This window comes from Pteropus alecto, unplaced genomic scaffold, assembly GCF_000325575.1.
Source record: "Pteropus alecto unplaced genomic scaffold, ASM32557v1 scaffold338, whole genome shotgun sequence".
NCBI classification, from domain to species: Eukaryota; Metazoa; Chordata; class Mammalia; order Chiroptera; family Pteropodidae; genus Pteropus; species Pteropus alecto.
Window position 1 is genome coordinate 264,114 of NW_006441995.1, and position 26,233 is coordinate 290,346.

Below are 26,233 nucleotides of genomic sequence, written 5' to 3' on the forward strand. Positions count from 1 at the left end.
GCCACCAAATCCATGGTGCCATGGACCTGGGAAGCTGTCACTCTGCTACTAACCACCACAGTAAAGAAGGTGATCACAACATGTGTTTTTGTTTATCCTGATGAAAAAATGCACGTATTGTGTTAAAAAATAAAATTCAACCACTCATTAATGGATTCTATTAAGAGACATTTATTAAATTCATTTGGTTTTGAAAATTGAGGATCAAATCTTGAACAAATTAAGTTTTGGTATACAGTTGAATATTAGTAATGAAAAGGTGTGAGAGGTGTGGGGTGAAGAGAGAGAACATAGTCCAGAATTCAGAGGGTTTTTTTTTCCTCCCAATAAGAGCACAAATGCTGACTGCGTGCTCAGCTTTTGGGGTAATACAAATGAAATGAGACTAATCCCGCTGAGGGAGCTTACACTCTGGTTAAGGGACTAAGGCAAATCCCCAAACAGTACAGTATAATTTAGACTATACTAAGGAGCATAAGAGAATAGCCATCAAAGTGATATAGAAACTTAGAAGTAGAGACCATCTTGGTTATGGAAAATTTATTCATTCAACAAACAGCACCTATTATGGCCAAGCGTTCTTCTAGGGCATTAAACCAACAGAACAGACCTCCTTCATGGAGCTTACAGTCTAGTAAGGAAAGACAGATAATAAACAGTAAGCACACCATATGAGTAAATTAAATGTTTGTTTGGGTTTTTTTTTTCAAGGTTTTAAATGCTAAGGGGAAAGAGAAATAGAGCTGGGAAAGGAAATAGGGCTTCTGTGTAGGTATCTGCAAAGACCTTGACTTTCACACTGGGAAATGGAAGGGATTATTGGAGCGTTCTAAACAGCAGAGCAGCATGGTCTGATTGACATTTTAATAGGATCACTCTGGATTGAGAATAACTTCAGAAGACATTTGAATGAAATTTTAAAATCATCATAGTAACAGAGTGTTAAGTAAGTCTGACATGCCAGAAGCTATGATAATCAAGTATCATGGATTCTCTAATGTATCCTCCTGTCAATGCTCTGGGTAGGTATTATTATCATCCCTGGCTTACAGACAGAGAAACTGAAGCCGAAAAGCTAAACATTTTGTTCAAAACCTCATAGCCAACAGCAGGTACAGCCCCACGTCTGTCAAGAGCTCTGACCACTAGCCTCCCTGCTTCCAGACAGTTCTGTTATACAGGCTTTCCTACAACCCACTTTCATGATATGGATTTCCTGGTCAAAAACCTAAAGGGGTTTCCAACATCTGAAGCCCTCCTTTGAGAAGGCTTCATGACTCTAACAGGAACTCTCCGTTCCTCCCAAGCCAAGAAATGCTTGACTGTAACAGTCAAGGCACTACTGAAAAGAACACAAATAGAAAAGCATATCATATCAAAGATTTGTAATGTAAAGTAGCAGGAGTTGCAAGATATGTACCTGTGTTAAAAAGAAAAACAATACAATTCGGGCAAAAAGAGTCAGGCAAACAAAAGTCAATTGAGTTTAGGACACTCAGCTCATTGTTCTTCAAACATGCCATGCTCCATTGCCTGGCTCTTGCACACTGGCCCTCACACATCTTTTTATCTTGAAAAGAAATTTACAGCTAAGCACTGACTGTTATCATCCCCAATTTATAGATGAAGGAACAATTTTAGATGTAAGTAATTGCCAACGTTATATAGCAAGGTGGCATCTTGGAATCCAACCCTGTTTCTATTAACTCCAAATTCCATGGGCTTTTTACTATATTGCACTGTCATTTGAATAGAGGGAGAGGAGAAGAGAAAAAAAGAGAAGGCAGGAAAGGAGAGAAGAAGAGAAAGATTGTCTAATACAAAGAAAGAATGACCGCCAGCAAAATTAATGGCTGCCTAAAATAGCGCCCACCTGGGTGGTGATGCAGGATGAGGTGCCTCATACCCAAAGAGGCAGCAACTGAAGCCAAACTGTAAGTAGGGCAAGCTGAGTTCATAAAGGGCCAGGTGCCGAGGTGGGTGGTGGTTCCAAAACTGGGGAAGGATTTGGCCAAAGCCTAGGTATGAAATCTAAAGTGAGACATGGCAGTAGAAGAAATGGGGAGAATCTTGGGGAGAGTGTTGGGAAATCAGGGTGCTAGGAAAAAGAGAAGGAGGACAGAGAATGTCGCTGAGGTGACTTGGCAGTAATTCTTGAATAGAAGTATGAGGGAGGGGCAGAACTTCTGTGAGAGTCTTAGATCAAATCCCAGCTTCATGTAAAGGAACAAAATGACAGGGGCAATGATAGGTCATCAGCTGGTGGAGGACCTGTGTGGAGACTAGGGCTCAGACTGGGGCTCAAGATTGTCTCCCCTGTAGGTATGTGGGGAGTTCTTGAGGTGTCTAGTATCTGGAATCTGAGGACTGATATTAACTCCTCAGGGTGTCTGACCACACTTGGTCATTTTATGTCATTATTTAACTCATTCACTGCCGATGTTATAAGACCCTTACAGAGACTGACTGATTGATTTATATAACACCGTTTACTGAAGTATCTTTTCCCTGTGCAAATCTTGACTACAAAAGGATTCTGTTGTATATATTTTAGAGGAAATCTTGTAATATTTTTATTCAAGTCCTTTTCTCAAGCATTAGACTTTGTGAGGTTAGAGGATTCAAAGAAATTCCTTCGATTTCTATATTTTGCCATGAATGGAGGGTACGAGGATATATGAGGAGCAGTGTGCATAAATCCTGTAAATTCGTATTTCTTGTTCTTAAACCTTAATGTTATTTGGGTTACATTTCTTCAGCCACCAGTGATAAAAAGTTTTGGAAATTATTTATCATAATCAAACCCATGCAGAACTCTGAGGTCTGAAGAATGCTATTTAGAAAATAATTATAGTAAGGACAGATCATTTTATTCACCATCATTGCATCTGATATCTCAGGCGACCTCTTTCTTTGTCATTCCCCCACTGCTGCTAGTATCCCATGTGGTCACATGGCACCCTGGGAACTAGGCAGGGCAGATGAGCAAATAGAGGCAAAGCCTGCCTGGCTGAAGTCACTCATTTTTCCTTTGTCAAAATTGGATGAATAGTCAGCTCCTATTCAAATAGTAATAGAATACAAGCTGAGGTTAGGATTTTTCCCCCTCCTCTAGCTGGGTAGATAAACTTCTCAAAGGAGAAAATTAGAAGGGAAAGTTAAGGCGCATTTAAATTTCAGTTTTTGGAAACGTGAGGACAAGACATGGTTTGATGGATTGGTATCAAATTTGTCTTTAATAACTCTTATCCTACATTCCTGTCTTATTACAGGCAGCTGCAGAACCAACAATCCCTAATATGTTTTAAAGGGCGCAGGAGAATTAAATAATGCATGAAGGATTTCCTGACGGGTCTGTCAGATTTAAATTTTGGAACATGCAGGACAAGGCTCAGAGTCTCTGGAGTAGCAGGACCCATGAGCAATAACTCTGACATTCTGGATTTAATTATTTTTTAAAGGAAAATCTATTTCAGTCTTGAAACATTTTATTTTCATTTTACCGTATTTTACAATCTAGAGTTGCACTGTCCAAAATGGAACCCATTTTGGGTGGCTATTAAGCCCTTGAAATATCACTAGTGAGAATGGAGATGTGCTGTAAATGTTGAAAACACTCCAAATTTTGAAGGCTTCTAATTAAGATTGTAAAATAGCTCATTAATAATTGGTATATTGATTACACATTGAGATGATAATATTTTGGTTATATTGAGTTAAATAAAACATTAAAATTAATTTATCGGTTTTTTAGCTTTTTAATGTGGCTTCTGTAAAATTTTAAATTACGTATATGGCTTACATAAGTGGCTTATATTACATTTTCATTGCACAGCTGTGATCTACAGAATGCTTCTCTCTCAAGAACTGTGAAGAGTTTGAGATTTTACTTCACTTACAAGCTAAGAAGTCACCTAGCCACCGTTTCATGTGCGCTGGTAGAAGACATAAGACTCTTGGGTCAAAGACAAAGAATTGTTTATTACTCACAGAAATAGCAGTAGCCAGAGTATCAGCATGTATGCACAAGTACACCAAGCCCCGATCACCACAAGTGATGTGAAAAGGACTAAATGATATCTGTACATGTAGTTTATTGAATTACAGAGGAGGAACTTGGAACTTAAAAAACTTAGATCTTTGATAAAGTGCAGTAAGCAAACCTGCCATTTGTTCTGAAGGAAGACACTATTCCTATTTTTAAAGGATGTTAACTATGCAAACATCCTTGAGAAGATACTCCAGACAAAAGAGTAGTCGTTACATTGCTTGCAAGATGTGAAGATGTGTGAAAGACCTGTGGAGAACTGTCCACCAACATTCTCATTTCCACTGGTTTTCTTTTCTTAGACTATACATTTAATTTCTCTTTGTGGACGTTATAGGTTTATAGACTCATTTAATATACATTGTTAAAAAGCCAACGCTAGCCCCTAACTCATTGTAATTTTCTAAAGGGTTTGTAATTTCCTTATTGAATTATACACTATGATATATCTTAAGCCTCGTGTCTCTGAAAAGAACCCATTCTCCTGAAATGATTACATTCAAAATTTACTTACAGGAATCAGAAAACGACTCAAAGAGGATGATTTTCTGGGCACACACATTTAAGAAACATTTGAAAGCACTAGCACTTTAAAAATATTTGTTTAAGTAAATAGTGGTTAGAAGTCTCCTCAAAGTTTTGACGCTTAGAGTCTCAGTTCCCATGACAACACACAGGTCTGAGCAGGCTCTGCCTTGCACCCTGGAACGTTGCACCTTCAAAGCATTTCATCAGCATCAAGCAAGCAGTTTTCACATTGCAGAGGTGAGTGAAAACTCCTTACTTGATGTTCATTAAGTACCATTATCCAGATTTGACTGGCTTTATTTCACTTGCCTCAGGCACTAGCAGTCAAAGTCAAAAGCAAGACATGGATCCAAAATATCTGGCCTCCATGCCACGTTAACATCCCTGGAACCTGTCTATTTTTTGCATATAAAGCCACTATACTTTTAAATGCAGTCAGTAAGGAACAGCTCATTCTATTATTCTATATTTTTTCTATACTGTTGCTTATAGACTATTTTATTTTAGTTTTTAAAAAATTATCACTATTTCACTTTTAATTTTCTTCATTCATTTAAATAGATAACATGTGCACATGAAATCAAAAAAGAAAAAAAGTTAGTAGGGGAATACAGTAAAAAGTTTTCTTCATTTCTCCTCTGTCACCCAGCTACCCAATTCTTCTCTCTTAATTCCTTATTAATCTCTGTCAATAATTCCAGAGATAGACCATGCATTTACAAATATGTCCTTTATATTATACAATTGATATGCACGCTATACATACTTTTCTGCTTCCTTCTTTTCTCACTTAATTATTAATCTTGGAGATCATTTCATATCAGTACCCTCCATGCATTGTTTTTTTTGTTTGTTTTTTTTTTTTAACTCTACTATATTTTATTGGATCAGTTTCCAATTGGGAGCATGTAGGTTGTTTCCAATCTTTGCTATTATAAGTATCACTTACTTAGTGACTTAGGCAACACTTACCCAGTACTTGCCTTATGCCAGGCTCTGCAGTGAATATGCTTATACTTATATCATTTCCTGCATGTGTAAATAGGTGAGAGGCACTGTGGTTTTGCTACTTCTAAGCTGTCCTTGGAAAAATTGCTTAACCTGTCTGAGCCTCAGTTTCTTCATTTACAATATGAAAGTAATGATAGCACATACTTCATAGAGTTGAGAAGAGAAAATGAGTTAATTATATGTATGTGTGTGTTTATATATAATATTTGTAAAGTATGTTATCTAACACAAAGTACATGTATTCCTTGTAGCCCTAATTTGCATCTCTCTAACTGAGTGAATTTCAACACCTTTCCAGTTGTTTATATCCTTTGCCTGTTTTGTTATTAGGTTATTGACCTTTTACTTATTGATTTGTCAAGTATTTTACCTATGAAAGGGAAATACTAGGAGGCCCAGAGTGAGAGGATGCAGTTAAGCTGTGCCCAGGTTCCTGACCCAAGAAACCATGAGATAATAAACGATGTTTAAGACATTAAGTTTTAGAGTAATTTGTTACGTAGCAGTGGATAATACAACCAGCATAGATGAAAGTAGAGAGGTCAGTGAGAAAGTGAGAGCCAGTGGTGGTTCTTTCCTAATTCCTTCTATTTTCTCAGCGAAGAAAAGAACAAGGTCATCTGCTGAGACTGAGGATGTAGCAAGAGGTAATAGAGATCTGAAGGGAGATGAGAAATACAGAATAGAAGCAGGAAGAGTGAATAGACCAAGAAAGCATAGTATGAATGACAGGCATCATTTGAAGCTAAGTGGTCATGAATGTAAAGTGAGCACAGTCAGCCTGACTGTGTATCTATCTGCAATCACGTTCTCTTGGGTAGGTGCAGGTACAGAGTCAGCAGCAATTTGGCTGTAGTCAGAACTAGGGTTTTGCCAGAAGAGCATAATAAAGAAAAGGGAGGCAAAGGAACTGAGGAGGGATATAAAGGAACGAATATTATGACAGACCAGGGACTATGGGCTGAATAAAGAGCAAACTGAAGAGAGTAAAGAAGACAGTGTGGTCAATGGTTATAAGTCTGGGCAATGGCAAGACTTAAAATCAGAATGTCGTGGAATACTAGGAAGTGATGTGCAGTTACTTTAGAAAATAACATAACCTCATCATGTAAAGTTGAACGTTTTTATGTTCTTTGGCCCGTCAGTTCTGCTCCTAGAAAAACTCTTGCAACTATGCACCAGAAGACATGTACAAGTTGTTTATAGCAGCAGAGTTAATAATATCAAAAGCTGAAAATGGCCTTGGGAGGGATGAATGAGTAAATTTTGGCGTATTCGAACCATGTACTCTTATATAGCAATAAAACCAAATCATAGCTATTGGGCACAACAACACGGAGACATTTTATTTATAGACTGGTGTGTAAAAAGTGCAAGTTCCAATAGACTAAATGCAGTATGATATTGTTTTTATAAAGTTCCAAAAAAACAACTAAACAACAATACTCTTTAGGAATATATACATATGTGTAAAAGTCATTTTAAAAGTAAAGGAAATTAAAAGTGAAAAATTAGGGATGGTGATTACCCCTGGAGAGGAGGCAAGGAAATGGGGTGGTGAAGAAAGACAAAAGACATAGGAAAATAAAAATAAATAATAAAATAATAAAAATAAAATAAGGGGATAAGACTCTTGGTAAGGACCAGGTCACACGGAATGACCATGCAAGTGAATGGCTGAGGTAGGATAGAAACGAGATGTCTGAAAGAGAGGAGGTCAAGGAGCTGAAACTATACGGGATGATTCATCTATATGAATATTGAAATCATCAAAAATATAATGGGTATGGTGTTGGAGAAAGTGACAGTAAGCCAGGAATGAGAGAAAGTGACACCAGAATCAGTAAATGTTTGCCAAAAGGAAAGTGGCAAATGATATTGTCCAATATTGTTTCAATGCTGGTTGTTTCCATAGAGGAAGGTGAGACAATGGTTTGAAAAGAGCAATAGGAAGTGAGAATGACACTTATCTTGTTCCAGGCCCAGTGGTTCCAGGTCTAAGGGAGAGAAACCAGCCACTCTTATAGAGGACTGCAGAGGGAGCAGTGTCCTTCCGGAAGAGCCAAAATGATGAAAGGAGCATTAGAAAGAAGGGTATTTCTATCTACACATTGAATTCCAGAGGCACGGGGTAAGAGATTTGAGATCTGAGGAAGGATGAGAGATGGCATCAACAAAAGAGATACACAGATCTCTCAGAAACGAGTCTGGGAGACGAGGAACAACCAGAGAGTCACAGGTGTCTACCGGCAACAGAGAGATACAGAGCGAGGTTAGCCTGGAGAGTCTCAAGGAAGATAATGCCACAGAGACTATGAGCGTTGGTGGATAAGGAAGAGTAGATGTCTTGCCAGAAACATGCAAGAATGTCTGAAATCTTGGAATTTCTTCAGTATTGTGGTAGAGGCTGAGAGGGTGGGGAAGGGGTGCTCCACTGGTCCTGATGCCATCCTATTCCAACCACCTGCTGAAATATTGATATCCACAGGAAAGTTAGGGTGGCTCTGTTCAAACTTTGTGTGTGTCAACCACATCCCTTCTTGATTCTTTTCCAGAATCACAGCCAAAACCATTCAGAGTCTGCCAGCTATTACATAATACTCATCATTCATTTTATTTGTATTATCCATTAAACCCATTAAAATTATACTCACTGGCCCTGAGCCTATGTTTAAAACCAAAAATGCAAGATAAAACAAGCAAAAGACCACTCATGTGGAAGCTATTTCTAAGGGTAAGAAGCCCATCAGACAAGGAAAGAAGGACTGGGAAAGGAATTACTCCATTCAGGCGTGGATTTAGGCTGGAGGTCCAGGGTGAAGGAGACCACTGTGGGTCAGTCTGAGCCCTTGGGCTCCCCCAGCACTCCTCATGAAGTGTTTTGCACAAGAGCTTTGGCCTTGGCAGTTCATTCAACACCGAAGGGCCTGGAGTAATTGGATCAGTCAGTAGTGTATGGCCTCAAAGGGCCACAACCCTCCTGGAAGGTTGATGTTTTAAAAAGTAATAATAATACATGGACAAAGGTAGAAAATTCAACCACATAATTACAATCCCTATCATCAAAAATATCCATTACTAATCATATATCATTATTCTTCCAGAAAGAGTAATTATGAATCATATGTCATTATTCTTCCAGAAAAATTATATGGCTATACAGTGGTATTAACTTAAGATCTGACCAATATCCCAATTTGAATTCAATTCCTCAAATATCCCTTTAGTGCCTCCTATATACAAGGGCCTGTACTAGGGCCTTAAGAGATAGAAAAAAAAAATGGCTATGCTTTCCTGTCTTTATAAATCTCATAAGAAATATGGATAAGTAGATGGCTATCTATAATACAGAGAAGAGTGTTGTCCTGTTTTGGATTTCAACAGAAGCAGATCCTGATACAAAGGTTCAAGTGCAAGTAGTTGGGAGATGAAGAAGATGCTGATCGGGGAGTGGGAAAGTGAGACGAGGAAGGGAAGGCAGCCGATAACGGGGAGTGTCAGTGGCTGCTGTGGCAACAGGGCTTATTCCTACTGGGAAACACTAGGGGCTACTATTGAACACATGCCTCAGGGTTATCCCACCCAAGAGGCAAGGGAACTGGGATATTCATACACCTTCTCAGGAAAATGCGTCAGCAAGAAAAAAAAAATGTGATCATAGAGCCATTGGAACTTATAAACTGAAGTAAAGGTGAGGAGATTTGCGAAAGGTATGAATCACAGCTGTTATAATTATAATAATTCAGTAGATAGGCACATAAAGAAAGCACAAAGAAATGAATTCTTGCTATAATTTGGAGAAGGTTTCCCAGATAAGGAGATTTTCGAGCTAGACCCTCGCGTATTGAAAGCTTATCATTCTTATTTAGGTCTCTTCTTTCTGGATGATATTCCTATTTGGAGGGACTGTCCGCATTATAAGTCTATGCCTCCTTAAGGTAGAGGCCAAACCCTCTTTTTTCCAACTTCCTTTGCAGCTACAGAGTAGACATGTTACCTAGGCTCTGCCAGTCGGATATACCTATGAATGACCTGACTTGGATGCTCATGATGTAAGTAAGGCACCAGTCTTACTAGTCCTAGTAAGGGACTAGTAAGAGGAACTAAAGTAGGTGGCAATACCCACTTCCAACACAGCAGTGAGAGAGGGCCTTGCATTGCTTAGTGTCAGAGATGAAAACTGTGCTATCTGCGTCCCATGGTAGCAGTGTCGGCTACCCTGGACCAATCCTGCAAAGTAGCCTTTAAGTCGGGTGCTCTGGCCCTTCCAAATCTTCTAAGAAATATCTGATATCCTTTATACATTACTTGTCTGCTAAAACAAACTAGCATGGTTTCTGTTGTTTGCAACCAAAACCTTAGTATGATTTTTTTTAAAAATGTTTGTGCAGGCAAAAAGCTGTAAGCAAGAAATTCCAAGGTCAGGGAACAGCGCAAGCAAGGGTGAAAACCCTTGCATGTCTGTGCTTGTTAGAAATTTTTGCTGACTGATGTGGCTGAGGAAGAACAAACTCAGAACTCCGAGTACCAAATGGTCCGTTCAGGTTACTGGCCGAGAGGAACACCAGGAAACCAAAGCCACGCTTTGAGGAACAGAGGTGTGTGTCAGAATTGGATAGGATGAGGAAAAGTGGTATGAGTGGATTTTTGGCTTCGCAGTGGGTGGAGCTGTTACGCAAAACCAGAGCAGCGATGAGCTGGAAGAGGAAGGCAGAGGGGCAGCATGGGATAGTGGCGGAAAGGACTGGCTTCGTCGCACTGCAGATCTCATTTTCTGTGACCACTTTTATCCACGACCCCCTGTATACTTTATTTACTCTTTTGAGCTTCAGTTTTCTTATCTCAAAAAACAAGAATAACAAAACCTAATGGCCTAGCCTAATCAACTTAAGCATTCCAGGGGCACACCAGTAGGCAAAAGAAAAGCAGATTTATTGATCCATTGAACAGAGGAAGACCATGTACCAGAGAACCATGGAGTGTCTCACCCAACAGAGGGAAAGATTTATTATAGGGTTGTGAAGAAAGGTAGACTCAAGTAAAATTTAACTGAAGTAGTATTTTGAAAGATTCAATGAAGTCAACATCAAGTCCAGGGTGCAAAGTGGACCAAGGGTCTTGTTTCCTTGGAAACTACAAAGTTAAGATGGGTGTGAAATGCTGAGTCCAGATATCTCTTATGTCAAGCCCTGCCCCTCGGCTGGAAACCAAGACCACTTCTCTATTTCAAAGTCACTTAGATCCTCTGGACAAGAGTGAGATATTTTATTCTTAACCAATCTCATTTCAAACAGTAAAGTTTCTCAGTGAGTAAGAAAATAGCAGTCACTAGGAAAAAAAGAGTTATTATGACACTGTAAGAAATGTCAGAATAAAAAGAAAGGAGTTATTATAACACTTTGTAGGAAATATCAGAATTTAAAGAAGTTGTTATAACACTTGGAAGCATGTCCTTGAGAGAAAATTTTCTATTAACTCTACAACTAGCTTTATCTGTTTTTTTATTACAGTCAGATGGAAGGCAGGGCAGATTTTACCATTCAAGTTATTTTTATTTTCTTAAGTTTCCTCTGTTGACCAAGGAATGACAAGATCAGCCTAAATAATTTCACATTCTTACATGAAATCCAGATTGTCACCATTGTACAGGTTCCACTGATTGCGTGGCTGTTTGGAGAGGTGGACTTAAGCCAATCTTTTACATGTTTTCATTGTAAGATGAGCTGTTGAGTTATCTGATATAACAATGGCTTTGTAGTAGCAGCACTTAAGACTCTGTAGATCACATATGTGAGCAGTGTAACACAGAGAAATACAAAGAGAAATGTTTAATCAAAACTTATAGTGTATTTGATCTTGAGATCACGTAGGCTAACATCGTATAATCAGTGTAACAATGTCAGTCATACAAAGTTTGTCATGAGGACTTGTATTAGTATCTGAATATTCACTTTTCTTTATAGTTAAGTATTCTAAGTATAGCTTGGAGTGAAACTTTCTTGTGTGCTTTGCATACTGAAATTCTATGAGCGAGTTGAAGTTCAAATGTATTTATTTAATATATTATAAATATATTTATTTTTCCAGGAATAAAATGCAACCATAATTAATGTGATTACATGGGTGTATACAACAGTTCACCAAGCTATACAATGAAAATTAAACTACTTTATGTTTGCTATGTCTCAATTAAAAAAGAAATTTTTTTTTAAGAAAAAGAGTTTCATTGAGGATAAGGTCCTTGATTGAGGTTATACAGCATTTTATTGCAAGAATAAAATGCAACCAAAAAAAATTGTAAGACCTATTAGATAAATGTACATGCATTTGAAAGTTCTTAACTCTTTGTGTACATGAAAGTAATAACACAAACGGTCAAAAACTTTCAAAATAAGGAAATAAGGAAATAGGTTGGCAGTACAGAGTATGTTCAGCTGGCTCAGCAGTTGAATTATGATTTGGACCTAGAGTGTCTGATTCCACAGCTTGCATGTTCAACCACACAAAGTTATATTAAGTGGATACAAAATATGTAATTAATTCCTAGTTGACTGTGAAGATCTTACACATAATTAGCTTTTAGGAAATGTAGGCTTGCCAGTGTAACAGGCATAAGAAGATAGGCCAAATTTATTAGAAGGAAAAAAAGTTGAAATTTTGCATTTTGTGAAGAAAATCTGAAAAGGGCATTTCTCAAGGTTTTTAGAGTCCCCAAGGAAGAAATAACTGAGAGGAAAGATGAGTGCCCTTAAATATCTGAAGATTCCTCAAATGCCAACTCAGGAAATATTATACCCAGCCCGCAGCTGGTAGATCACAAAACACCACTGCTCCTATGGGGACACATTCTTGTGGTCAGAAAGAAGCAGCATTTTGATCTACTAAGTGCCTTTTTGCTGAATCTGAAATTGAGGAAGTACATTTTTCCTAAGTGACATTCTTTACAATCTACTAAAGGGTTTAGTCAGGCAGAGTAAGTTAAATATCCTCAGACTCACATCCCCTCCCCTACTAGGAGAGGATGACCTAGGCCCAGCACAGGTCAGCCTTCTCCAATGCCTGGCATCCAGGATTTAAGGGTCCGGAAGCTGAACTTATCCCTGACTGGAAGCTCTATCAAGGTCTCACCAGGGATGGGATCAATAGGACATGCTACCATTTGCTACATCTCATAAAGCTCTTCACAATGACAGTGTTGGGAATAAGGCTCAACTGCTCACACTCTTCACAGTGTCACTCACCATTCCCTCAACTGGCCCATGGAGCCATGCTAGGGCTCCTAAAGAAAAAGCGACCTACACACAGATTCTGTCTTCTAGCCCAAGGGATGGCAATTGACTCTTCTTTCACCTCTAGTGTGGAGCGGGCAGGGCGGGCAAAGAGGACAAGTTGAAGCCTCAACCTTCACTAGAAAGGGCTACAGAGTGAGGTGGCAGCTGTCCTTCACAAGGCCGGGTCTCAGACAGACCCCAAAGCAACACACCTCTCCTAAGAGGCAACTTCACAGCAGAAGGAAGGGATAGAGTGGGTACAGTCTCACCACTATTATCCGTGGGCCCTGAGCAGGATGACAAATGGAGGCCTGCACATATTCATTTTAATCAACAGCATGAAATTATGAGATCTCATCTGACCTATTCAAGTTGTGTTGCTGATGAGAATAATTTTCTTGCTCATTTCAATTGTTCTGATCAGTAATTAGAGAATTTCCACCAATTAAAATGACTAAGTTGAGAGAAACAAACAATAAAAAAAAAAAGAAGAAGAAACCACCTTATAATACCAAGTGCTAGCAAGGATGCAGAGCAAGAGGAAGTCTCATACCCTGCTGGGGGGTATGCAAAAGGGGACAGCCACTCTAGAAAACACTGACAGCTTCTTACACAATCAAACATGTATTTACCATATGACCCAGCAAACAACTCCCAGGTATTTACCCAGGAAAAATGAAAACTTATATCCACACAAAGACCTCTATAAGAAGGTTTATAGTGGCTTTATTTACAATCTCCCCAAACTGGAAAAAAAACAAATGTCCGTTAACTGGTGAACGGATAAACAAATTGTACTACCTTCATATAATGGGTTAATATTCAATGGTAAAAGGAAACGAACTATTGATACTGGTAACGATATGAATGACTCTTAAAAGGATCGTGCTAAGAAGCCAGACACTCAAGACTATATACTGTATGAATTTCCTTTACATGACTTTCTAAAAAAAGACAAAATTATAGGGACAGAAATCAAATTAAAAGTTGCTGGGGGCAGAGAGAGGAAGAGGAGGAGATTGACTACAAAGGGACATTGGGAAACTTTCTGTGTTGATTGAAATACTCTGTATTTTGATTGGGTTGTGGTTACATAATAGTATACATTTTGTCAAAATACATAAAGCCGAACACCTAAAAAGGGTGACTGTTACCTTATGTTAGTTATACTAAAAAACCTGACTTAAAAAGAATTTGTAATGTTCTACTTGCAAATTTTATGTGGGTCATATCCAACAGAAGCCTGCTCACTTTTTTTTTTTAACAGTTTTTTTTTTTTAATTTAGCAGACTGCTTCTTTGAAGATTTACTTATTTTTCTTTATAGATTTTTCTCTTTTCTGAACTCCACCGTTGTCTTTTCAATTTCTATTATAATCATAAATTGTACTCATTCTCAATAATCTAAAGGATTAAAATATTTTAAAAGTAATATTCAAAGTTGATAAAAATTTAAACAGGTTTCCATCGAATTCTGTAAATTAAAGTAAATGTAAAAAAACTGAAAAAATAAAAATGAATTTTCATAAATTTTCCAAAGGTCAGTTTTAGTCTGAAGTATTTAAAATTATTTATTAAAATTAAAAGACAAACTATAAATTATAATTGACATAGCAACATTTAAAATTAAAATTATTTAAATAAAGCTGAAGTTCTTAATTTAATTTCTGAGAATTTAAAAACTCTTATCCAACATTTTTATAAAAACAAAGCTTTCGCTGTTCTAGATTTCAGTGTTCACCTAGTAGCTAACAAAAAGAATCACTATCGTACTTCATGTATATTATGTTTATACTGACATAAGTACAACTTTAAGAGTTCCATGAATTATCTGATGTTGCAAAATGTTCTCTACTGCTGTTTGCAAGCATCATGCTAATTCATGAGAACCTCAGGAACCACTAACTGTAGCATGAAGAAGAGCAAGAAAAATGGATGTTCAGTGCTACTAGGAAGCAGTGCATCTCTCGAATTTGAGAGAGGAGAGATTTGATACGTTGATTAATTTGTTTAGTCTTAATTAAGTTCTTTCACTGCTCAAATCCTTTCTACACAAAGTAGTGTCTGTCTCTGACTTCAGCAGTAAAATAACCCACAGATGTTTAGATCACAGGGCAAGAGACGTGGAAAAGCATTTCCCAGGACCCTGAATGATGAGAATCATAATCGTGGACGTTTAGGGTTGTGGATCACACTGTGACAGTCCCAAGTGACAGACCCCACATATTACTTACTACATTTATTTTGTGTGTGTGCTTTTAATACATGGAACCCTCAGCACTCAGAGCAGGTGTCCCTCTTGTCCTCCCAAGAAAGAATGCCCCACCTACTGACCCTATGGCTCTTCTATGTCTCAGGGGCCTGGACTGCCCTAAAAAATTATCTTCAAAATATAAATGCTTTTGGTAGAGATCACATTTCAATCCACTCCATGTAATAACATAATTCTTTTAACACTTTAACAGAGATTTCTGTGTGAACAGCTAAGCTTAAGGATGGGTAGAATGGAGATCCGAGGAAGGTCTGGGCCTTGGAAGAAGGAAAGAGGTCACGATGGGGGTAACAGGCCCCCAAAACAAGTTCCAGGACTGCAGAAGGTAGACTTTATCCTAAAAATCCTCACATGTGCCCCTTTAGAGAACAGGCTATGGTTGTTCTCTAAAGCATAGAAGTATACAGAGCCTAGACTTGAAGACTCATGTATAAAAACATAGAGTAACAACATTTCACCAAGACCCAGAAGTTCATATAGAATTGGAAGATATGTATGTTTGAGATAGAGAGAAGGATAAATACATAATTTGTATTTTTCATATAGTTAAAAGCATTTTAAAATGCTCATTATTCACTTAACGACATTTTTAGTGCACTGGAGCATATTCTGTTTTTAGTGAGATTCCTTGAAACATAAATCCGATCATATCACTCTCAAAATTAAAGTCCATCTCATGGCCTCAAAAGCCCTGAATGATTTGCATGTACACGTTGACTCCCACCCTTCCCCTCATCTCACAGCTCTCATGAACACTGTTGGTCAACCATGTGACTTTCTTTCCATTTTTCAGCAAGTGACTTCCTGCAGCTGAGCCATTGGCCATGCCATTCCCTCTGCCTAAACAAACACTCTTCTTCCCCATCTTGGCATGGCCAGCTCCTTATCATCCTTACATCTCAGGTTAAGTGTCCTTACCTCAGAGCATCCTTCCCTCCTAACCTCACCTCAAGTAGGAAACGCCCTCACATACACCTTATTCTCTATCTCAGCTCCTACTCTCGTCCCTTAAAACTGTTGTCTCAACATTTAACGATTTGGTGTGCTTCTCGTTGTCTTTGCCTGGTGAGACTAGAATGTGAGCTCCACGATCTTGCCTTGTTTTGTTCCCCCTGGTATCTTCATTGTGTCTAATGGAATCCCTGGCATAAAGTAGGGAGCAGTGCTTGATAAGTACTTCGATAACGAAAAGTCCCAAAGCAGCTGCAGTGTAACTGAGAATATATTATTGACATAATGTGTATTCCTTCTATAAATGTATTTCCTTCCTTAGGTAAGTTTGCAGAGGACTAAACAGGACTCGGTGGCAAAATAAAATGTATATACCCATGAGATCTATGGAAAATGAAAGTTCGTAAGTTGTATATCATGGCCACAAAATAGGGTAGTGACTTTTAACATCGGTGTGTCATTTCAAATAAATTAACGTACTGAGGCAGAATTTAATACTGTCTGGATCCTAAAAAATAATCTGGCATGATGTCATGGACCTGGTGTACACATTTTATCTCAATGCTGGGCCTTTTCACAAAATATTAAGTAAAACTCCATAAATGTTAGTACTCATTTACGTTTTATTCTCTGGGAGCAGAATAGGGCATTCATAGGTATACAATGAAAAAGTCTTCCCCTATGCCAAAAAGTTAATAACTATTAAACAGGCTACCCATCCTTTATTTTTAAGATGTGTAACTCCTCAGAGCTTTTAATATGCTAATATGTACTATGAATCAAAACCACAGAACCCTTATTCTTTTTGAGCACAGATCACCATTTCCTGGAATGAGTATTTCCTGGCACATAGTTTGAGAAATACTGTGTGGTCACAATTTTGCGCTTTACATGCTGCTGAAGAAAATACTACAAACGTAGGTGAGGAAACACTAGCCTACAGTAGTAGGTCAGTGCATTGGGTCACATTTGCCTGGTATGGTCCAGATTCTATTTCTCTCCTGAATTTACTGCTTCTCCATGGGTCTTTGGAATAAAAACAGTGTTCCTGGATTATTAAAACATATGAAGAGATGACACAAATATCTTCCAGGTGGGAGAAGGTAGAGAATCTGCATACACTTTACAATAGGGCTTCTTTTTACTAGTTATGTATGGAAACGTGTCTGGAAATGTAAATTCTCGTCCTTTCTCTGTCTGATTGTGAGACTGACACTGTCTTTATTTGTTTACTCATTCGACAAATATTTATTGAGGGTCTACTACATGCCCAGCCATGTTCTACGTGCTGGGGATCCATCAGTTAATATAACAGAAAAATCCTTGCTCTTGTGGAGCTCATAAACTAGTGGGGAAAGACAAATAATAACCAAAACAAACAAGTCCTTCACATTGTATATTAGAAGGTTATGAGTACTACGTAAAAATATAAAGCAGGAAGGAGGGTCGAGGTTGCCAGGATTGCAACTATAACAGAATGGCCGAAAAGATCTCACTGGAAAGCAAAGACTCAAAGGAAGCGACATAGTGAGCCCCATGGACGTGTGGGGTGGAAGCATTTCCAGCAGAGTAAACTGCAAAGGCTCTGAAGCAGAATCAAAACTGCAGTTTTGAAGACTTGCAGGAAATCCAGTGTGTTGGGAGACAAGGAGGAGAGCGGGGAATAGGAACTGAAGTCAGAGAGGCAAAGAGGAGTCGAGAGGGCAGAGAGAGAAATGCGGGCCCTGGCGCTGAGAAGGGGCGTGGCCTGACACGATGTTTTCACAGGATCACACTGACTGCTGGGTGGAAAATGATGTGTAGGCAGCTGTGGTTCTACCAGGGAAGCCACACATACATAACGTAACAGACTAGAAAGATAACAGAAACATGTAAAAATCTTAATTGTGAAATTTTCACATTTTCTCTCATTAAGGAAGCATTTTTTAATATCTATTATCTTATTTGATCTTCATGACAACACATATTATGCCCGTCTCATACCTGAGAAAGTTGAGCCATAGAGAAGTCCAATGTCTTGCCCAACAACAGGCAGCTCTTACCTGAAAGAACCAAGAATGAACTGTAGAGTCAGGGACGCTGACTGAGTCTAGCGCTCCTTTCACTAAAGTACAGTTCGCCAGTTCCCGAGATCACGGTACAGGCTTCTTAAGTGCTGAGTGTTTCAGGAAATGCCAAAGATACAGGGCGATGGGTATGTTAAATTCATCCTGGAGAAAGTGAGACTTAAACAGAGTTGTTTTTCTTTCATCGAAATATAGCACACAGAAAGGTACACGAGCCCCAAGGAGAGCTTTTAAGAGAAATTTTGAAGTTACCATTCAGACCACCAACTTGAATAGCTTAGAGAGCACATGATAAAACAAGGGTAATAAATTCTCGGGGGGAAAAAAACGTTCTTTTAGATACACATGAAACCTCTCATTAATTCTGTGCCCAGACTACCAGAGTTAGAGATCATACACTACTCTGCACACCACAAAAATGACCTCCTTGAGACATGCCTTGCAGTTCAATAAGTTCAACACAAACCTTGCTATTACTGCTTGTACTGGATAGTCAACTGGTTGGAATGTTTGGGCTGCATTTAAAGGAAATCTCAAGTATTAATTTTCTGAAAAGCAACTTTTTAGAGATATGAATCTCAAACCCTTTACTATCTTTTTTTTCTTTCTTTTTTTTTTTTTGAATAGTGACTTTATCCTGAGATTATTTGATGTACAGGAAGGCATAGTACCCATTTGTGGAAACAGAAAAAGCATCTTACAGCTAAGAAATTTAAGAGGAAGAATGGCTGAATTGTTTTCTTTTTCTCTTCCTCCCTCTACCTTTTTTGTCTTTTCTTCTCTCCCGCTTCCTCTCTCTCTCTCTCTCTCTCTTTCTCTCTCTGTCTTTTCTTCTCTCCTGCTTCCTCTAACTCTCTCTCTCTCTCTTTCTCTCTCTCTCTCTCGCTCGCTTGCTCACTCTCTCTCTCTCTCGATCTCTCTCCCCTTCCTCCCTCTCTACTTTGCTTTCAGTACTAAATATCTTACGCAATCTTTATTCTGATGTCAGTGTATTATAAGAAACCCTAGGATGTCAATCCTAGGATGACAGATGAAGCTGTCCCAGTTTTCAGAGCAGAGGATTTTCCCATCCTCTGGCCAGCGTGAAGCAATCATCAAATAGAATATATAAACCAGAGAGCAAGGAGAAAGTTAAGCTCCTGTCTCCAATTCCCACTTTATACAGATAAAAAAAGGAAAGTTTAATGATTCATTGAGGTGGTTAGAAGTAAATCAGCAACTAGAATCCAGATCTCCAGGTTCTAAGCCCAGGTCTCCATTTTTTTTAAGCTACATTGGCCTCCTTAAAAGTTTCTGCTCATCCTTACATTGCCCAGGGGCTAGTGGCAAGCAGAGGATGACAACGCATAAAAATAATAATAGTCATAATAATTAATATAATGTTATATTATCATAATTGCTTTTATAATGGCTAAAAGTTATTGGATATTTAATATACATTAAACACTAATATCTTTACATTTATTAACTCATTAAATCTCTACAATGACCCTATATACAGTACTATTATTATCCACATTTTACAGATGAGAAACCTGAAGCACAGAGAGGTTAAGTGACATTGTTCAATGTCACTAATCAGAAAGGAAAACAAATAAAGTAAGTGACTCCTGAGAGTGGAGGGATGAAATGTTAAAGTTGGCCCAGAAAGAATGAACTGATTATGGTCCATCCATGCGATAGAGTACTATGCAGCTATGTAAAAGAATGAAGATGATCTCTATGTAGTGATATAGAGTGATGTCTAGGATATATTTATTGTCTATCAATCAGGGTCCTGGCAGAAAACAGAAATTTGAGCAGTAAAAAATGAAAATGACTATAATTATTTATAAAATCTTTAATACATAATATCAATAGGTTCATACTGACATTCGAAAGAGAATCAAATGAGATATAAGAAAAAATTCATTTTCCATTTTTAGAGGTGACTGTTACACTAACCTATTACTCCAACAGCTGGTTGTTAAAGGGAAATAACTAAGCATCTAACTTTACCTTTTTATCAAGAAGTAGCCTTGACTTTATCCACAGTTGACGAAGAAAACCTCTACTATATAAAACGATTCCAGCTAATAAGTGTAGAAGGGATCAAAGCAATGGAATATCATAATTTTACAACTATCAATAAGATAATGACCCAAACAAGAATCATTTATGGATGCTAACATTATTAAGGGAAAGAATACTGGAGAACAGAATGTTCAAGTACACCAAAGTGTCACCCTCACAGGTTTCTTGCTAATTTGCAAAGGGTTAAGCATACTTTTATAATGAAAAGATCTGGTGGTCACCACCTTAACCAAGTGATCAAATTTAACATCATGGTCAGACAACTGGCTGTTTTGAAATTATGAGCTTCCTGACAGGATGCAATAATACTAAGCACACTAAATCATCTATGAAGTATTCTTGCCAGAACTTGAAGTTAAGCCAGTCTTTTGATAAAACTTCCAGTTTACTAGAAACACAAAACATAAAACAAAAGTTTCAACAACATCATGAGAAAGCAATCAGACAAATCCAGAATGAAGGGCATTTCGCAAGACAGATGGACACATCTCTTCGAACGGTCAATGTCATTTTTTAAAGAGGGAGGCTGTTCTAGGGCAGAAAAAATTAAAAATATTTAACCAGATACAATGTGTAAACCCTGATGGATTCTGATTTTTTAAAAAAAGAAGTATAAAAATCACTGTTAGCATTTAGGGAAATTTGAATATGGACTGGATATTAGATGAAATTACATAATTACTCTTAAGTGTGAAAATGATACAATCTTTGCATAGGAGAATGTCCTTATTTTTAGGAGAAGCATGATGAAGCATTTAGGAGTGATTAACATGATGTCTATAACTTGCTTTCAAACACCTATACAGAGATAAGCAAGTATGGCAAAATGCTAGGAAATGTTTCATTCCAGGTGGTAGTTATAGGAGTGTACACTATACTATTCTTTCAATTTTCTACTATGTTTGAATATGCTTATAATTAATAGAAGTGGAAAAATGAATGTACATCAAACAATACAAAATCAGTAAGAATAAATCCCTACGGAGGAAGAGGAATGAGAGTGGGGAATGAGATATAAGAATAAACGGGAATAAAAGCACACAGCCAACGAGGAGCCATATACTGACAGGAGAAGAACAAAAGACATTCGTCCAGTCAGCCAGGTGAGTCCCCTCTCTCACAGCCGGGAGAGCAGAACCACACGAGCGCGAGGAATTTGAACACAAGAGACCCACGAACATGTGGCAACAGGCTGGCTACCTAGAGCTCCTCACGTTGCAAGTTGCGTCTGGATGCTTTCAAACCCATTGGGTAACACAGAGTTATCTCCCTCATGTAATGAAGACCTTATGTTACTTGACATACAGCTCCTCTCTCACGATGGGAGATTTGTTCGCTAATCTCCAGGATTGTAGCTAAACGCCCAAGGACATATTTATCAACTGCCTGCAGTGAAAGCCCTGGCTCAGACATCTCCGTCTCCCCCAGATATGTAAATATAATTCCTTTTAATCGTGTAAGGACATGGTTCATCAGCCTCTAAGCATTCCAGGAGATCTCTTCCATGCGGCCTCCCTGTGAGTCAGGCTAAAAAAAAAAACAAATGTATTAAGATCCCTGAAGTCTCACCTCTGTTGGAGAAAGAGAAGTACTAAAGTGACTGCCTCTAATACTTAAAAAAAAAAAAAGCCAGGATAAAAATATAGGCCAAGAAATGCCCCTATTAGACTTTAATGACACAACCAAAGGAACATCATGTCTGAGGAGGTCTGCACAGAGATCCTGAGAGAACTATGCTAAGAATCCCAGTAGCGTGGAAGCTTCCAGACAGTGGGAAACACATCTACCTATATTCCAATGCCTACCTAGCCCAGTCTGAGAACATGATAGATGCTCAATACGTATTTGTCAACTGAGTAAATGAATCGATAAATGATCAAACAATGCATAAGTGATTCTGACTGGAAAGGACAGACAAATGGGTACAAAAGCCATGATGGTTTTGTTTTTCTCTTAAACTGAGTAAGGGAATGGTTCCAGTAGCGAACAGAAAAATAAAACATGTGACAGATATTTATATCTATCCATTTGCTTTGCTGGCTTGAAACAATTTTTAAGTAAACATAATAAATGAAAAGAATGTTGCCTATGCAAATGAGATACAAAAAAAAAAAAAAACAGCTAGAAGCAAATTGTTCATTTGTGCTAGAAACCGAAGTGTCACCTTACAAAGGTCCAAGGCTGAAGACGCTTTAAACCCTGTTAGACCACTCTCTGATATTTCTAGTCTAAGCGTTGCAATCCTCAGTCCTGATTCTATTTACCACAAAGGTTTTCATTTCACCTCCGGGAGCACCACAAAATTCTTCCCTAACTTCTCAAAACAAGCTATTTTAATTCCCTAAATTATTATAAAAACAAGGTGGTAGTGGAGAAGTGAGTGTTGAGAAATCAAAGAAGCAATGATAATTCTCCAAAAAAGTTCAAAGTTCTCCTCCAGTCTAGACAGATAGTTGTTGCTGAGAAGACCATACTCCCTAAAGCTAGAAATACACAGCAGACAGTTTTTTAAATTCCCCCAAATTTTTGTCCCATTCCTGTGGGGCTTCTACTGGGATTGATTTTTTTTTTCCTTCTCAGTAGCACAAAGAGGGGGTCTGGCTAATAAGGGAAGCCAAGCTTGTTGGGGCTGGCACAAAGCAAACATTTTTGCCTTGCCTGAATTATTTTAAATAATTGAAAACATCACTCTGATGGCCAACACTACAAGCAACATGTAGTGAACTCAGGAAAAATGAAAGGCTGTGACCTGAATTTCAAACGTGGCTTCAGTGGCTTAAATATTCTCAGACATAGTTGCTAGGTATTAAAGTGAAAAATTAGACAGAGATGCTCTCTGCCCCATTCCATTTTTATACCTTCCCATTTTCGGTAAACCCTGTTCTATGCTATCAAGGGGATCCATGTGCCTAGCTCCCATTTTCATGGGGCCTTTCCTTCAGACTTCCTCACAGAATCAGCTTGAATTTGACTCTGCTAACTATAGACCTCATTGTACCTTCTTAAGCTTCCCCTGAGCAGAGCACCCATTCTTGGCCTCTGATTATGATTGTGCTGGTCTAGTTCAAACTCTGATTCAATCCCCAGAGCTGGAATGGCATCCGACTCTGAGTTAGGTACAGTGCTGGAAACCACCTGCTCCCTTTGTCAGTGTCGGACATTTGCGGACATTTGCAAACATCTGTCCAATGTCATAGCCCTAAGAATCAAATTAGAAGAGAGCTTGCTTTGTGACTTTCCTGTTTCTTTTTTTTGGAAATGCAGTTTATCTTGCTATGAACGTTATTCCTTTCTTCCTGCTCTTCTACGTTAAAGCCAAGAAGTCTCCAGGGTCTGCGAGTCATCTAAGAATTAAACAGGCTGAGATCCATTTGGATCCATATCTCCATTTCTTGGTGTTTTTAACCCAAATTCCTGTCATAAGCAAAGAAACTTACCATTATTTGTTGGACAAAAGGAGCTGGGGCATAAAGAAATAATTCTCACACAGAGAGTTAATCATGCAGAATCCTGAGTCTCGCCCTCAGAGATACCAATACAATAGGTCTGCTGTGAGACCAAAATTTGGCACTTTAACTGGCACTCAGGTGATTGTAGACAGATGGACCACATCTTTGAGAAAAAAGGTTGGAGCAGTAAGAGCTGAAAATAGCTGGAGCAGGGGGAAGAGAGTCCTAGGGAACTTGGTGATATGCAGCCACCTGGGTGGGGGGTGGAGGCCCTCGGTGCAGAAGAAGGCTACAGAGCACCAAGGATTCTGAGGTCTGTAGCTCCACCTTTGGCCGCAGACAGCAAGGAAAGAGAAAGAAGCAGCTGTTGTGCCAAACAGCCTGGCAGTAGTCTGGTTGCCCAGATTCTGCCCCTTTAACCCTTAGGGCCATTTCGTGCCTCACCTGTAAATTCAGTCTCACTCTTAGCTGCTAGCACTAACTGGCCAACAGAAGTCGGATGGAGGCAACTTCTACTCCACCCTTGCATGCTTGGTATTATCATCAGAGCTGCTGGCCGGATACAGACTTTATGTAAAAGGACAGTAATTGTCAACATTTTTTGCTTGGCATCCCTCAAAATAATTTCTTAAATAACCTTACTCATTTCTATGTTGACAGCTAACATTTTTTTATCATTTAAGTTTTAATAGTTGCAAAGGACGTACTTTCTGACATGTTGTATATTTTAACATTTTTTAATTGAATTGTTACATGACTTTTAAATGTACTAAATGGAATCCCAAAGTTCTTATGATTTGGTACCCATCATTTACTTATCTACTTAAAATATATATATGAACAAGTACTTCTTTAATAGACAGAAATTGTATAGTAATTCATATTCCTCTCAGTTTCCTCATATTTCCATCTGACTTGATCCATATAATTTCATCCTAATACATTTTTATTCTTGACGTTTTTTTTTTACCATTTCATTATACTTAGTTTCTCTACTATACACGGATATATTTTGATACATTTATGTGTAGAGATATAGATATACAAAGTCTTATATTTAATGTGGTTTTTTTAATTTCCTATAACCAAAAGGGCCTAAGATGTCTTCTGAATTTAGTTACCACTATAATTTTGGTAAAATCAACATAAATATATTACAAATCATTAAACATAAAAAGTGAATTTTATTAGAAATGCATCTCTGCATGAATAGGAGTTATTCTAGTTATTTCTATGGATAAACAATACTTTATATTAGAGTGAGTCAGAGTTCAGCATCAATTATATTAATATTTTTCATTTTTATATATGAAAGTCTTGAGAACTTATTCATCTAAATAATTACATGAAAATAGAGGGGGTTTTGTTATAGCAATGTTATTCCGTTCTATGAACTCTTTCTGAGCTAATCTTTATGGTTTATCAGCGGATAACTTAAGTCTTTGAATTTTTTTAAAGCAAAGAATCAGAAATTATATGAGTTGCAAAAGGTTCATTGTGCCATCATAGAGTCATTTAATTTCTCACAGCAACACCAATATTTCTAATCATCCTTTGGTGTCCCATAGATTTTTATATTCTAGGGCATGCTTTCTTGATGCGGGCAAAAACTGATTCTTGAGGGATGAAAAATATTATTTTATGCATAAAACACAGATATGCACGCAGTACATGAACATATATATGGAGTATATCTATGGCATTAAAATTTCATGATGGGGACGATTAGGAAAAAGTGTCTAAAAGTCTCCTTAGGAGGCCATGATGAAAAAATGGTTGAGAAACACTGCTTAAGTGCAAGACCTCATCACAAGATTCACAAGAGAGAGCTGTATCTTTTTCTTAAAGCACAAAAAGGGCAATTGTGGGAGAAGAGTGAGGAAGGGAACCAGCTTCAGCCATAAGCATGTTCTAAGACAGATTAATTTTATCTTTTTATTATTTATTATTATTTATGCCTACAGCACCTGGTCTTCCTAGGTGGTCTCCCATCCAAGTACTAACCAGGCCTGACCCTGCTTTGCTTCCAAGATCAGACATTGGGCTTGTTCGGGGTGGCATGGCTGTAGACCATGGACCATGGCTCCACTGGGATGTGAACCCAGGACCTTCTGCGTGTAAAGCAGATGTGCTGACCACTACACTATGGAACCACGTCCAAGACAGATTAATTTTAGGAAAGAATACATATAAAAATGAATCGGTATAAGTAAAATGCTGGAACATAGTTAATTACTAGCTTTGAGCAAGTACTATTATTGTTATTATGACGATGATGATGACATTCTGTCATCTGGAAATTGACTCCCTTAAGACTATAAGAGTTTTTATATCCCTTGGACAATATTTATCCCCCAGGGAAACATACCTCACTAAGACTTCTTAGTTAGGATAATATCAGATTCTTATAATGGAGACCCAAAGTAATGATAGTTACGCTAGATAGAAATTCATTTCTCTGTCATATAAAATTTGGAGCTGGTATGGTGGCTTCTCTCCAGCTGGTCAGGGCCCCAAATTCCTTATATCTTGTTGCTCTGCCAATCCTCAGGATTTAGCCCTTGT

The 26,233-nt window shown here is 38.1% G+C and overlaps 1 long non-coding RNA gene and 1 pseudogene across 1 annotated transcript in view; both read right to left on the reverse strand.

Moving 5' to 3' along the window:
- LOC112486100 overlaps positions 1–18,686 on the reverse strand; it is a 26,301-nt gene extending 7,615 nt beyond the window's left edge. Inside the window, exon 1 of the long non-coding RNA XR_003048627.1 lies at positions 18,123–18,686. This is a non-coding gene — a long non-coding RNA (uncharacterized LOC112486100). The remainder of the gene's footprint in view (positions 1–18,122) is intronic.
- A 6,937-nt stretch (positions 18,687–25,623) lies between these two features.
- LOC112486130 lies at positions 25,624–25,739 on the reverse strand (annotated as a pseudogene).
- Positions 25,740–26,233: the final 494 nt, after the last annotated feature.